The sequence below is a fragment of the Hypanus sabinus genome, chromosome 7 (assembly GCF_030144855.1).
Source record: "Hypanus sabinus isolate sHypSab1 chromosome 7, sHypSab1.hap1, whole genome shotgun sequence".
NCBI lineage: Eukaryota > Metazoa > Chordata > Chondrichthyes > Myliobatiformes > Dasyatidae > Hypanus > Hypanus sabinus.
Window position 1 is genome coordinate 162,207,792 of NC_082712.1, and position 12,236 is coordinate 162,220,027.

General features: G+C 41.5%; 1 protein-coding gene across 1 annotated transcript in view; it reads right to left on the reverse strand.

Annotated features, from left to right (window-relative positions):
* Positions 1–12,236, reverse strand: part of LOC132397564 (protein kinase C-binding protein NELL1-like) — a 943,441-nt gene that overhangs the window by 2,345 nt on the left and 928,860 nt on the right. The gene's annotated exons all lie outside the window — the stretch shown is intronic.

Consider the following 12,236-nt stretch of genomic DNA (forward strand, 5'->3'; position numbering starts at 1 on the left):
CTTCAAACATCCATACTTGACATGGATTCATTGGGTTTTGTCCATTAATGAAAGGATAAAAAGCAACACATTCTAACAGGAAGCATAATAGCTCAAGCAACTTAAGTCTAAACTGTTAAATTCATTCTTTTAATTTGTGAGTACACTATATATAGTTGGATCTAGTTTGGAAGCTGATTAGGAATTATGGCATTAATCAGGCGCATCCTTTACACTCAATGGATTATTATTTACTCCTTCAGACACAAAATGCTTGCAACACACTTTTTAACTTGAATTACTTTTAGTCCATCCTCTAAACCACAGTGTAGGAGTTGTGGCAATATTGGAACTCCTATGTTTCTTTAACAGCATTTTTTCCAGTTGGCTGGGAGAAGACAAGGATTAAGATCCAAGGAGTGTATTGATATATTCTTGAGGTGTTCTAGGGGAGAACAGATATTTGTATTCCCTTTGAAGTAAGCATAAAAGATCATAAGTCAATATTTCAGAGAAAAGAAAGGTTAACCCTTGCAATTACATATCTTTCAATCAACGTCATAAAAATCATTTTGCTGTTTGTGGGACCTTGCTAAACACAAATTGGCTGCTAAATATTATAAACTGTCAGAATCAGTATCAGAATCAAGTTTAATATCACTGACATAAGTCTTGAAAGTTGTTTTGCAGCTGCAGTATAGTGCAATACATAGTAATAACAACTATAAATTACAATAAGTATATACCAGAAAGTTAAAAATAGTGCAAAAATACTGAGGAAGTGTTCATAGGTTCATGTCCATTCAGAAATCTGATGGAGGAGGGGAAAAAGCTGATACTGAGGTGTTCAGTGTGAGTCTTCAGGCTCCTGTGCCTCCTTCTTGATGAGAAAAGGGCACGTGGTGATGGAGGCTCCTAATAATGGATGTTGGCTTTTTGAAGCATTGTTACTTGAGGGTAGATATTGAAGAAACTAATGCCCATGGAGCTGGCTAAGTTTGCAGCTCTCTGCAGCTTTTTCTGATCCTGTGCCATGGCCCTCCTGGCCACTCCTTATCCGACGGTGATGCAACTAGTTAGAATGCTCTCCACAGTATATCTGTAGAAACTTGCGAGTGTCTTTGGTGACATGCCAATATCCTCGGACTCCTAATGAAATATAGCCACTGGCATGCCTTCTTTGTAATTGCATCAGTATGTTGAGTCCAGGATGGATTCTCAGAGATGTTGACACCCAGGAACTTGAAACTGCTCACCCTTTCCAGTTCTGATCCATTGAAGAGAACTGGAATACCCCTTCCTGAAGGGCAAACTCAATTACTGACATGAGTGCATAGTTGAGCTCAACTGGGAGTCAAACACCACTGCCATTCATGATGTTAGCTTTCACTTTGTAGGAAGTAATATCCTGCAAACACTGCCAGAATTGATGTGCATACAAGTCCATCTCTAATCTCAATTGGAATTGTTTTTTCACTCTTAAGATAGCCTTTTGTAGGCCATACCTGGACTTCTTGGATTGTTCTGGATCACCGGTCTTGAATGCCACAGATCTAACCTTCAGCAGACTACGAATCACCGAGTTCATCCATGGCTTTTGATTTGGTTATGTCTGGTATGTTCTCGTGGGCACACATTCATCCACACAGGTTTTAAAGTCAGTGACAATTGTAGCATATTCATTCAGACTCAAACATGAATCCCTGAATATTGTCTAGTCCACTGAGTCAACACAGTCCTGTAAGCACTCTTCCACTTCCTTTGACCATACCTTCCTGAACTTCCTGTTGTAGTCATTAGTCTCTGTCCATACATTGTGAATAGAAGTACATCAGACTTCCAAAACATAGACGTGGTAAGCAGTTTTTAAGAGTGGTACAAAAGTAGTCAAGTGTGTTGGCTCCTCTGCTTCCACAGGTGATACTTAGGTGGCAGCTGCTCAGAGACTTCTGCAAGCTGGCCTGGTTGAAATGTCCCACAATGATGGGGAAGGCATCAGGATATTCTGTTTCATGCCTGCTGGTTACAGAGGTTAGCTCCACCAGTGCTGGCCCGACGTTGTCCTGAGGTGGAATGTACACCGCTACACAGATGATGGTGGAAAAATCCCTTGGCAGGTTAAAAAGGATGACAGTTGACCACTAGATGTTCCAGGTTGGGTGGACAAGACTGAGACAGAACTGTCACTTCTGAGCAGCATGATGAGTCCAGTATAAAGTATACTCCAACTCCTTTGCCTTTAAAGGACTGAGCTGTCCTGTACTTACAGTGAACATTGAAACCAGTAAGCTACAGCTCTTTATCCAAAATGGTGGACTATAACTGTACTTGCACTGCAAGTATATTTCATTAGCCATAAAGTATCTTGGAATGTCCTGCTGTTATCAAATACACCTTCGAGATGGAGATTGCACTGTAGATACTGCACATTGGAGGAGTTGAAAATCACTCTTTGTACCAGGAGCAGGCCCACCCTTAATGTTAGGCTCTTTTGCAAAAAGAACAAAAATATTGGAAACACTTAATAGATCAGGAAGCACCCATGGGGGGAAAAAACATTGAATTTATGTTTGAAGTCACATGTTCTTCAGCAGAACTGAGAACGAGAGAGAATTTGTTAGTTATAAGTTGCAGAGCAGATGGGGAAGGGATATGCATAAATGGAATATATTGGATAGAGTGATGGCAGAGTTTCTGTGGTGATAGCACAGCATCAAAACAGGTCTTCTTGCCACCTCATCCATGCCATCCAAATTTCAAATTAAGTTTATCATCAAAGCCCAAAAAAGTCACCATATACTCCCCTGAGGTTCATTTTCTTGCAGGCATTCAAAGTAGAACAAAATAGAATCAATGAAAAACTACAAACAAAGAAACAACTGATGTGCAAAATAAGATAATCTGTACAAATACACACATATATATATGCATAATACTGAGAACCTAAGTTGTAAAGTCCTTGAAAGTGAGTCCAGAGGTTTTGGAATCAGTTCAGTGTTGAGATTATACACAACCTGTCCACACTGATTCGGGAGCCTGTTGGTTGAAGGGTAATAACAAATCCTGATGGATGATGACTATCATTCCATTGGAGATGTGGTACATTTCTGACACTGCTCTCAGAAATCAGGACTTACAACCTGATCTGTCATTTTTCAGGAGTAGGTCAACTATGAGCTATTTCTTTCTAGACTTGTCAATACTATATTGATCTTGTATCTTTTTACTCTTTGTAGTAGAGGGTTTTGTTTTTGGCCTTTCTATGATAATCCCACTTTCACATTTCCAAAAAACGCCTAGCAATTTATCACAACATGTCAATGCAATTGTTTTTTAGAGATAAAGTGCAATGCAATGCGGCTATTGTATAGCATGCTTAGTGCTAACAAAGGGGATGAATTTCTTGGAATCCTTACTTCAATTCAGAGATGATTCCATTGATCCTATTTCTTGTTCCCCTCCCAGTCCTTTTGCTTTCAAAAAGTATTGCCTCAACTTTACATCGCCATGTATTTACCAGGGGCAAAATCATGGCTTGCACCTTAGTCATTGAAACTTACGCCCAATATGTGCATAAGACCACAAGACATAGGAGCAGAATTAGGCCTTTTGTTCCCTCAAGTTCACTTTGCTAATTCAACATGGCTGATCCATTTTTCCTCTCTGTCCCAACCTCATGCATTCTCCCCATATCCCTTCATGCCCTGACCAGTCAAGAATCTATCAACCTCTGCCTTAAATGCACATACAAATTTGGCCTCCACTGCTGCCTGTGGCCAAGAATTCCATAGATTCACCACTCTGGCTAAAGAAATTTCTCCGCTTCTCTGTTCTGAAAGGATGCCCCTCTATCTGAGACAGTCCTCTGGTCTTACACTCTCTCACTATAGGAAACATCCACTCTAAAAAGGACTTTCACCATTCAATGTGACTAAACACATTGATGAAGGTAGAGCAGTAAATGTAGTGTATATGGATTTTAGTAAGGCATTTGATTAGGTACCCCATGCAAGGCTTATTGAGAAAGTAAGGAGGCATGGGATCGAAGGGAACATTGCTTTGTGGATTCAGAACTGGCTTGCCCACAGAAGGCAAAGAATGGTTGTATTCTGCATGTAGGTCAGTGACCAGTGGTGTCTGGAACCCCTACTCTTCGTGATTTTTATAAATGACCTGGATGAGGAAGTGGAGGGATGGGTTAGTAAATTTGCTGATAACACAAAGGTTGGGGATGTTGTGGATAGTGTGGAGGGCTGTCAGGGGTTACAGCAGGATATTGTTTGATGCAAAACTGGGCTGAGAAGTGGCAGATGGAGTTCAACCCAGATAAGTGTGAGATGATTCATTTTGGTAGGTCAAATATGATGGCAGAATATACTATTAATGGTAAGACTCTTGGCAGTGTGGAGGATCAGAGGGATCTTGGGGTCCAGCTCCACAGGACACTCAAAGCTGCTGTGTAGGTTGACTCTATGGTTTACAAGGCATACGGTGCATTGGCCTTCATTAATCGTGCAATTGAGTTTAGGAGCCGAGAGGTAATGTTGCAGCTATATAGGTCCCTGGTCAGACCCCACTTGGAGTACTGTGCTCAGTTCTGGTTGCCTCACTCCAGGAAGGTTGTGGAAAACATAGAAAGGGTGCAGTAGGGTTTTGCAAGGACCTTCCCTGGATTGGGGAGCAAGCCTTATGAGAATACATTGAGTGAATTTGGCCTTTTCTCCTTGGAGTGAAAGAAGATAAGAGGTGACCTGATAGAGGAGTATAAGATGATAAGAGACATTGATTGTGTGGATAGTCAGAGGCTTTATCCCAGGGCTGAAATGGCTGGCATGAGAGGACACAGTTTTAAGGTGCTTGGAAGTACAGAGGAGATGTCAGGGGTAAGTATTTTACGCAGGAAGTAGTGAGTGCATGGAATGGGCTGCTGGTGACATTGGTGGACGCGGATATGATAAACACTTTAAAGGGACTCCTGGATAGGTACATGGAGCTTAGAAAAGTAGAGGGCTATGGGTAACCCTTGATAATTTCTAAGGTAAGGACATGTTCAGCACAGCTTTGTGGGCCAAAGGGCGTGTACTGTGCTGTAGGTTTTTCTGTGTTTCAATAGATTTCAATAAGGTCATTCTTCTATATTCTAATGATTACAGGCCCAGAGCCTTCAAACACTCTTCATATGATAATCCTTTCAAAACTGGAATCATTTTTGTGAAACCTCTTTGAACCCTCTCCAGTTTCAGCACATCCTTTCAAAAATAAGGGTTTGAAAACCACTCAAAATACTCCAAGTGATGCCTCACTAGTGAGTTAAGAAGTCACAACATTACATCCTTGTTTTTATATTCTAGTCCTCTTGAAATGAATGCAAACATTGCATTTGCCTTCCTCACAGCAGACTCAACCTTCAAATTAACCTTTGTAGAATCATAGACAAGGACTCCCAAGTCTCTTGCGCCTCAGTTTTTTCAGATCTTCTCTCCATTTGGAGAATAGTCAATTCTTTTGTTTCTTCTGCTGAAGTGCATGACCGTACTCTATATTCCATCTGCCATTTCTTTGCCCATTCTCCTAATCAGTCTAAGCCCTTCTGTAGCTTCTCTACTTCCTCAAAGTTATCTGCCCCTCCACCTATCTTTGTATTGTCCCTAACCTTTGCAACAAAGCCATAAATTGCATTATCCAAATCATCAACATACAATGTAAAAAGAATCGGTCCCAACACAGAACCCTATGGAACACCATTAGTCAACAGCAGCAGCCATCAGTCACCAGCGGCGGCCTTTATTCCTACTCTTTGTCTCCTACTCATCCATTCAAGATCAAAGTCTTCTGAAACTCCAAATGCAGAACATCAACCAATTCTGCTTTGTCTATCCTGCTTATTATTTCTTCAAAGAATTCCAACAGATTTGATAGGCAAGATTTTCCCTTGAGGAAACCATGCTAATTATGACCATGTGCCTCCAAGTACACATCATTAACTATTGACTCCAACATCTTCTCAACCACTGTTAGACTAAATGACCTAAAATTTCCTTTCTTCTGCCTCCCTGTCTTTTTGAAGAGTGCAGTAACAGTTGCATTTTTCCAGCCTTCCAGAATCTAGTGAGTCTTGAAAGATTATTACTAATGCCTCTTCAGCCATCTCTTTCAGAACCCTGGGCATACACCATCTGGTCCAGGTGACTTAACTACCTTCAGACCTTTCAGTTCTCCAAGAACCTTCTCCTTAGTAATGGTAACCACACACTTCATGACCCCTGACACCTAGAACTTCCACCATACTGCTAATTTCTTACACAGTGAAGACTGATGCAAAATACTTATTCACCTCACTTTTACACTTTGTGTATCTGAAGAAACTTTTGTTATCCTCTTTAATATTATTGACTAGCTTATTTTCTTATTCCACCTTTACCATCTTAATGACATTTTTAGTTGCCTTCTGTTGGTATTGGAAAGCTTCCCAGTCCTCTGACTTCCCATTAATTTCTCCTATATTATATACCCTCTCTTTTATGTTGGCTTTGACTTTGCTTGTTAGCCACAGTTGTGTTATCTTTCCTTCAGATTACTTCTTCCTCTTTGGAATGTATATCTATGCCTTCCAGATTGCTTCCAGAAATTCCAGCCTTTGCTGCTCTGCCATCAGTGTTCTTTTCCAGTCAATTCTGGCCAACTCCTTGGGGACGTCTCTGTAATTCCCTTTACTCCACTGTAATACTGATAAATTTGACTTTAGCTTCTTCTCACAATTCAGGGTGAATTTGATCATATCATGATCCCTTACCCCTAAGGGTTCTTTTACTTTAACTCTCCAATCAATTCTGGTTCATTGCAAAAAACCCAATCCAGATTAGCTGATCCCCTGGTGGGCTCAAGTATGAGCTACTCTAAAAAGTCATCTAGGAAGCATTCTGGAAATAACCCCTCTTGGAATCCTTGTGCAATCCTATAGAATTAATTAGCCTATTTGCAAAGGACTCCATTTCAAAAAAATGTTTCAAGGATGCTAAAGGGAATATACAGTATATAATATTTCTGAGGAAAAGTATAATGTACCTGCAGCACTCTACAAAATCATTAACAACACATAGGGCCTTATAAACTCTACATGTCAAAAAATAATGGCCAGTAGTACCAGTATTTACCAGGATCAGTAAAGTAACATATGCCTACCCTACAGATTAAATGTCAAAATATTCTGGTGAAAAGGTACTTTTCTTGTACATATAATCATTCTATGTATATAAGCTAACCTTATGTACGCAGGCCACACTCAGCATTACTTGTACATTGCATTTCACAAGATTGCTTTTATATTTATATTTATTGTGTTTTTTATGCTTGTTGTTTTTTTTAATGCTTCACCAGATCCAGAATGACAATAACCGTGAATCTTATGTTAGTTTTTCTTCTCTTGAGATGTTAATTGACTTGTGCATTTTAAGCAATTTGTCATTTATCACAGTTATTAGACATCTGCAATTTTTTTTCAGAAAATATAATTTACAGTCCGGTATGAGACAGCCATATTTAATTTTTCCATCAAGTGCTTCAAGGTCTTCATTAGTCATGTTCTTTGCTTGCAGAGTCAGGCAATGTGTGAAGGAAAATCTAACAAAGCTCAGATAATTATTGGCGAGTCATTTATTGTGAGTATTCTCACCATCAACAGCAGCTTATGTTGCATTTTTTGTATATTGACAGTTTAGACTAATGTAAATGCAAAACTGACTAGCTTGTAATTCCTTTATTCTTCATTTCACAGTGGATACAACTGCAGATGATGTCAGGTAGGACAGACCAATGGTTGCATGAAGCTTATTCAGGGATACAGCACAGAATCTTCCCTTCCAACCCTTCAAGCCATGTTACCCATCAACCTACTGATTTAATCACAGACCTTAAGCATGTATGCTATTCAATATGATCATAGCTAATACATGCTTGCCACAATGCCTTTTTTGACCCGGTAGTCCATAAATTGTGTTTGGCACAGACATTGTGGGCTGAAGGCCCTGTTCCCCTGCTGTGCTCTGCTGTATCCTTGCCATCTCCAGCACTTACAGGCTTACAATGCTCTAAGAGATCTGCTGCCACAAAACTTACTACTACCCATCCTGAATATAGTGATTTCATTCTACCTTCAGCTACCAGAGTCCCATGCTCTGGAATTCCAGCCCTAAACTTCACCACCTCTCAAACCCCTTTACTACTTTTAAGAAATTCTTTGAACACGGAATGTCTGACCATGTGTTGTCATGTCTTTCTCCATAGGTCATCATCAAATTCTGACAAACTATGTTCTTCTGAATCACCTGTGGAAGTTCTGCTAAATTAGAGGCTGTTTAGAACAGAAGCTGTTGCTGATACGTTATAGTAGTTGGTGAGATATCTTACTCCGCTGACTATGGACAAAAATATCACAATGAAATTGACAATAAGTACATATGTAAAATCATCAAGTCATAGAACAATTTACAATGACCAGTTACCCTACTGGAGGAAACTGGAATACACTGAGGAATCCCAAAAGTATATGGGAAGGATGCTGGAATTGAACTCTGATCTCCACTGGCCCAAGCTGTCACTCTATCCACTGTGCTGTCATGGCATTTTCCCACTTAAATAGAGCCTCAACTTTTCGAAGCCTTGCCAGACTGTTGTGGCAGAGGTGCAAAAGAGAGAAGGAAAATAATTAAAGAAAAGCTCTTGAAAAATCTCTCTGCAGCCTAAGGCCATGGCTCATTGGTTAAAAGTCTTGTTAGGCCACACATTGAATACTGCATCCAGATTTGGCCACCACACTTTCATGTGGATAATTATTAGTTTCAGGGATCACAAACAAGAGAAAATTTGCAGATGCTGCAAATCCAAGCAACATACACAAAATGCTGTAGGAACTCAGCAGGCAAGGCTGCATTTATGGAAGAGTTTCAGGCCGAGACCCTTCATCAGGATGAGAGAAAGAAGATGAGAAGTCAGAGTAAGAAGGTAGGGGGAGGAGAGAAAGAAGTACAAGGTAGTAGGTGGTAGGTGAAACCGAGAGAGGAGAAGGTGTGAAATAAAGAGCTGGGAAGTCAATTTTGTGAAAGAGAAAAAGGGCAGGAGAAGGGGAAATCTGATAGGGAAGTGGGAGGAACACCAGGGGGAGGTGATGGGCAAGTTAGGAGATAAGGTGAGAGAGGGAAATTGGAATGGGGTATGGTGAAGGTGGGGGGGGGGGGGTGGAGGGGGAGGCAATTACCAGCTGTTGAAGAAATTGCTGTTCATGCCATCATGTTGGAGACTACTCAGATGGAATACAAAGTGTTGCTCCTCCAATCTGAGTTTGGCCTCATTGTTCATAGTTTCAAGCTTGAAAGGTTTCAATTATGATGAAAAAATGGAAAATATAGTATTGTTCTTTGAAAAGGGAAGGTTGGAAAGAGATTTGATAGGAGAATGCAAGATCTTGGTAGATTTTGGTAAGATTATAAAAAGGAATGCAAGAATGTAAGAAATAGCAGTATAAGCAAACCAAAAGTTACCTCATAAACTCCTTCACCTAGGAACATTGGCACCCCATCACTGATCCCCTTGTTCATAACATTCCCAGTCTGAAAAGAACCCTTATCCTGTTTTCTACCCATACCAGCATATCTCCTCCGCACTTTTCTCTAAATATATTCAACAAATCTAACTGCCTTCCTGACAAAAGCATCCTGAAAGCTCCCAAGCATAATATGTCAACCAATTTGCTCATATAAAAAATTCCAAAACAATTGTCAAACATAATTTTCCTTTCATGATATTGATTCTGTCCATTCCTGTTATTAATTTCTAATTGTTTTTATGCCTTCCTTGGTAATACATTGAAGTACTTACCTTAATAAGTTAAGCTGTCCATGTCGTCAGAACTGTCATGAATCAAGGACGTGATTTCAGAAGGATGTGTACAAAGAATGCGGGACCAATGCATGGATAAATGCTATTATGTTGTAAGTTGTCTAAATCCAAAACTTACTGCCCAAAGGTGGATGCTGATTGGATAATGCCTTTCAAAAGGGGATCAGATATAAGTATAATGGTTAACTCTAAACAAATATGCCACAAAGAAACTGATAGGATTGAGTACCTTTGGTTTTCGATCCAGCCCATTCTGCGTCTGCTTCAGTGAAGTCAAATTGACAATGCACATATGCAGCAATGCAGAATACCTGAACTAATAAATGGAAGCTCAAAGAAGAAAAAAAAAGAAAGTTATGTTAAAATCTTTCCAGATCTTATATATCCTTGCAGCTGGAATACTGTGGGCATCTTTGCCTAGAAAGGATGTCAAGGCCTTATCAATAGAACGTAAGAGTTACACCACAGATAGAAAGTGGTTATGTGAAGGGAGAAGAAAAACCAAATTTCTTCTTCTTAAAGCAAGAAGGTTTTGGGAGATTGAGAAGAAGTCTTCAAAGTTAAAATTGATTATGTTGAAAGGAATATGATGAAAGTGTTTTCTCTAGCAGGATGGTAGAAAACGGAAATACGGACCTATCAGGTTCAATGTAATGAATTTGATTTCAACACTTAAGAAAAGTGTGGCTAAGTACATGGATGGGTGGGACATGGAGGACTAAGGTTCAGGTGCAGGTTGATGGAACTAGGCAAAAAAATAGGTTGACATGGACTAGATGAGCTGAAGGCCCTGATTCTATGACTCTATCTGTGAAAGGGATCTAAGCTAAGGGTTCCCAATCTTTTTTATGTCTTGGACCAATACCCTTAAGCAAGGAGTATGTGGACTCCAGGTTGGGAACCTGATGCACCATCAATAACTCACTCTGAGATGTGAAGGGGAGATATCGGCTTTTATTGACTGCAAGAAGGAACAAGCAATGGTTGACCACCATACTACATCCTGGAGACCGAGAGGCCGGGCTCAGGCCTCAATCGCCTTTATACAGGGGTCTGTGGGAGGAGCCACAGGAGCAGCCAGCAGGGGGCATGTCCAGACATGTATATGTAGTTCACCACATTCACCCCACCCTTTGTTTTAAAAAGAGTCCCCATGTGGGGAACTTCCTTACAGGTTAAGTCTATCAGGTGGTCGAATCTGTCGCTGCGATCTACGTAGCACTGGCTGTGATCGCACAGATGCCGGTGGTGGTGATTGCACAGGTGCCGGTGGTGGTGATTGCACAGGTGCCGGTGGTGATTGCACCGGAGACGGAGGTTGTGCTGGTTCCGGCCTAACTGGAGGTGTCAGCCCACTAGGCGTCAGTGATCCCTCATGCATGTGCGAGGCGCCTGGTATATATGCGTACGAAACACCCGGTATATGAGTGTCATGAGGAGTCTGTGTAGGGCTTGGTGTGCGCGGTGTCACCTCAGGTACAGGGTTCATAGTTACCAGGGAGTGTTCGGGGTAGTGGTCTGCTGCTCCTGCGGGCACCAGGTCGTGGACAGAGACTGTGTCCTCCCGCCCATCAGGTAAGACCACGTAGGCATACTGGGGGTTCGCATGTAGAAGGTGAACACTCTCGACCAGCGGGGAGTATTTATTACTCCTCACATGTTTCCGGAGCAGCACTGGCCCCGGGGACGTCTGCCAAACTGGTAGGGTGGTCCCAGTGACAGACTTCCTGGGAAAAGAGAATAGACGCTCATGAGGGGTGGCATTGGTGGACGTACATAACAGAGAGTGGATAGAGTGCAGTGCCTCAGGGAGGACCTCCTGCCATCGAGAGACCGGCAACCCTTTTGACTTAAGGGCTAAAAGTGTGGCCTTCCACACTGTGGCATTCTCCCTCTCCACCTGTCCATTTCCCCGGGGATTATAACGCGTGGTCCGACTAGTAGCAATGCCCCTAGCTAGCAGTTACCGGCGCAGCTCGTCACTCATAAAGGAGGACCCCCTATCACTGTGGATATAGCAGGGATATCCGAACAGAGTGAAGAGCTGGCGCAGGGCTTTTTGACAGACGTGGTAGTGGTGTCGGGGCAGGGAATGGCAAAGGGGAGGAGCAGTCAGCAGGGGGCGTGTCCAGACAGGTATATGTAGTTCACCACAGAACCCCTGATCTAAGCCATCCCAAAGAAAGAAAAGACAATTCAATAAGGGTCAGTTTAAAAGGAACGAGAACAGGTCTGTTGGTTCTTGGACAACTGTTCCTCTTAGTGATTTTATTTAAAGACACAACACCGTAACAGGCCTTTTGACTCAATGAGCCCAAGGTGGCCAATTACACTCATGTGACCAATTAACCTACTAACTCGTA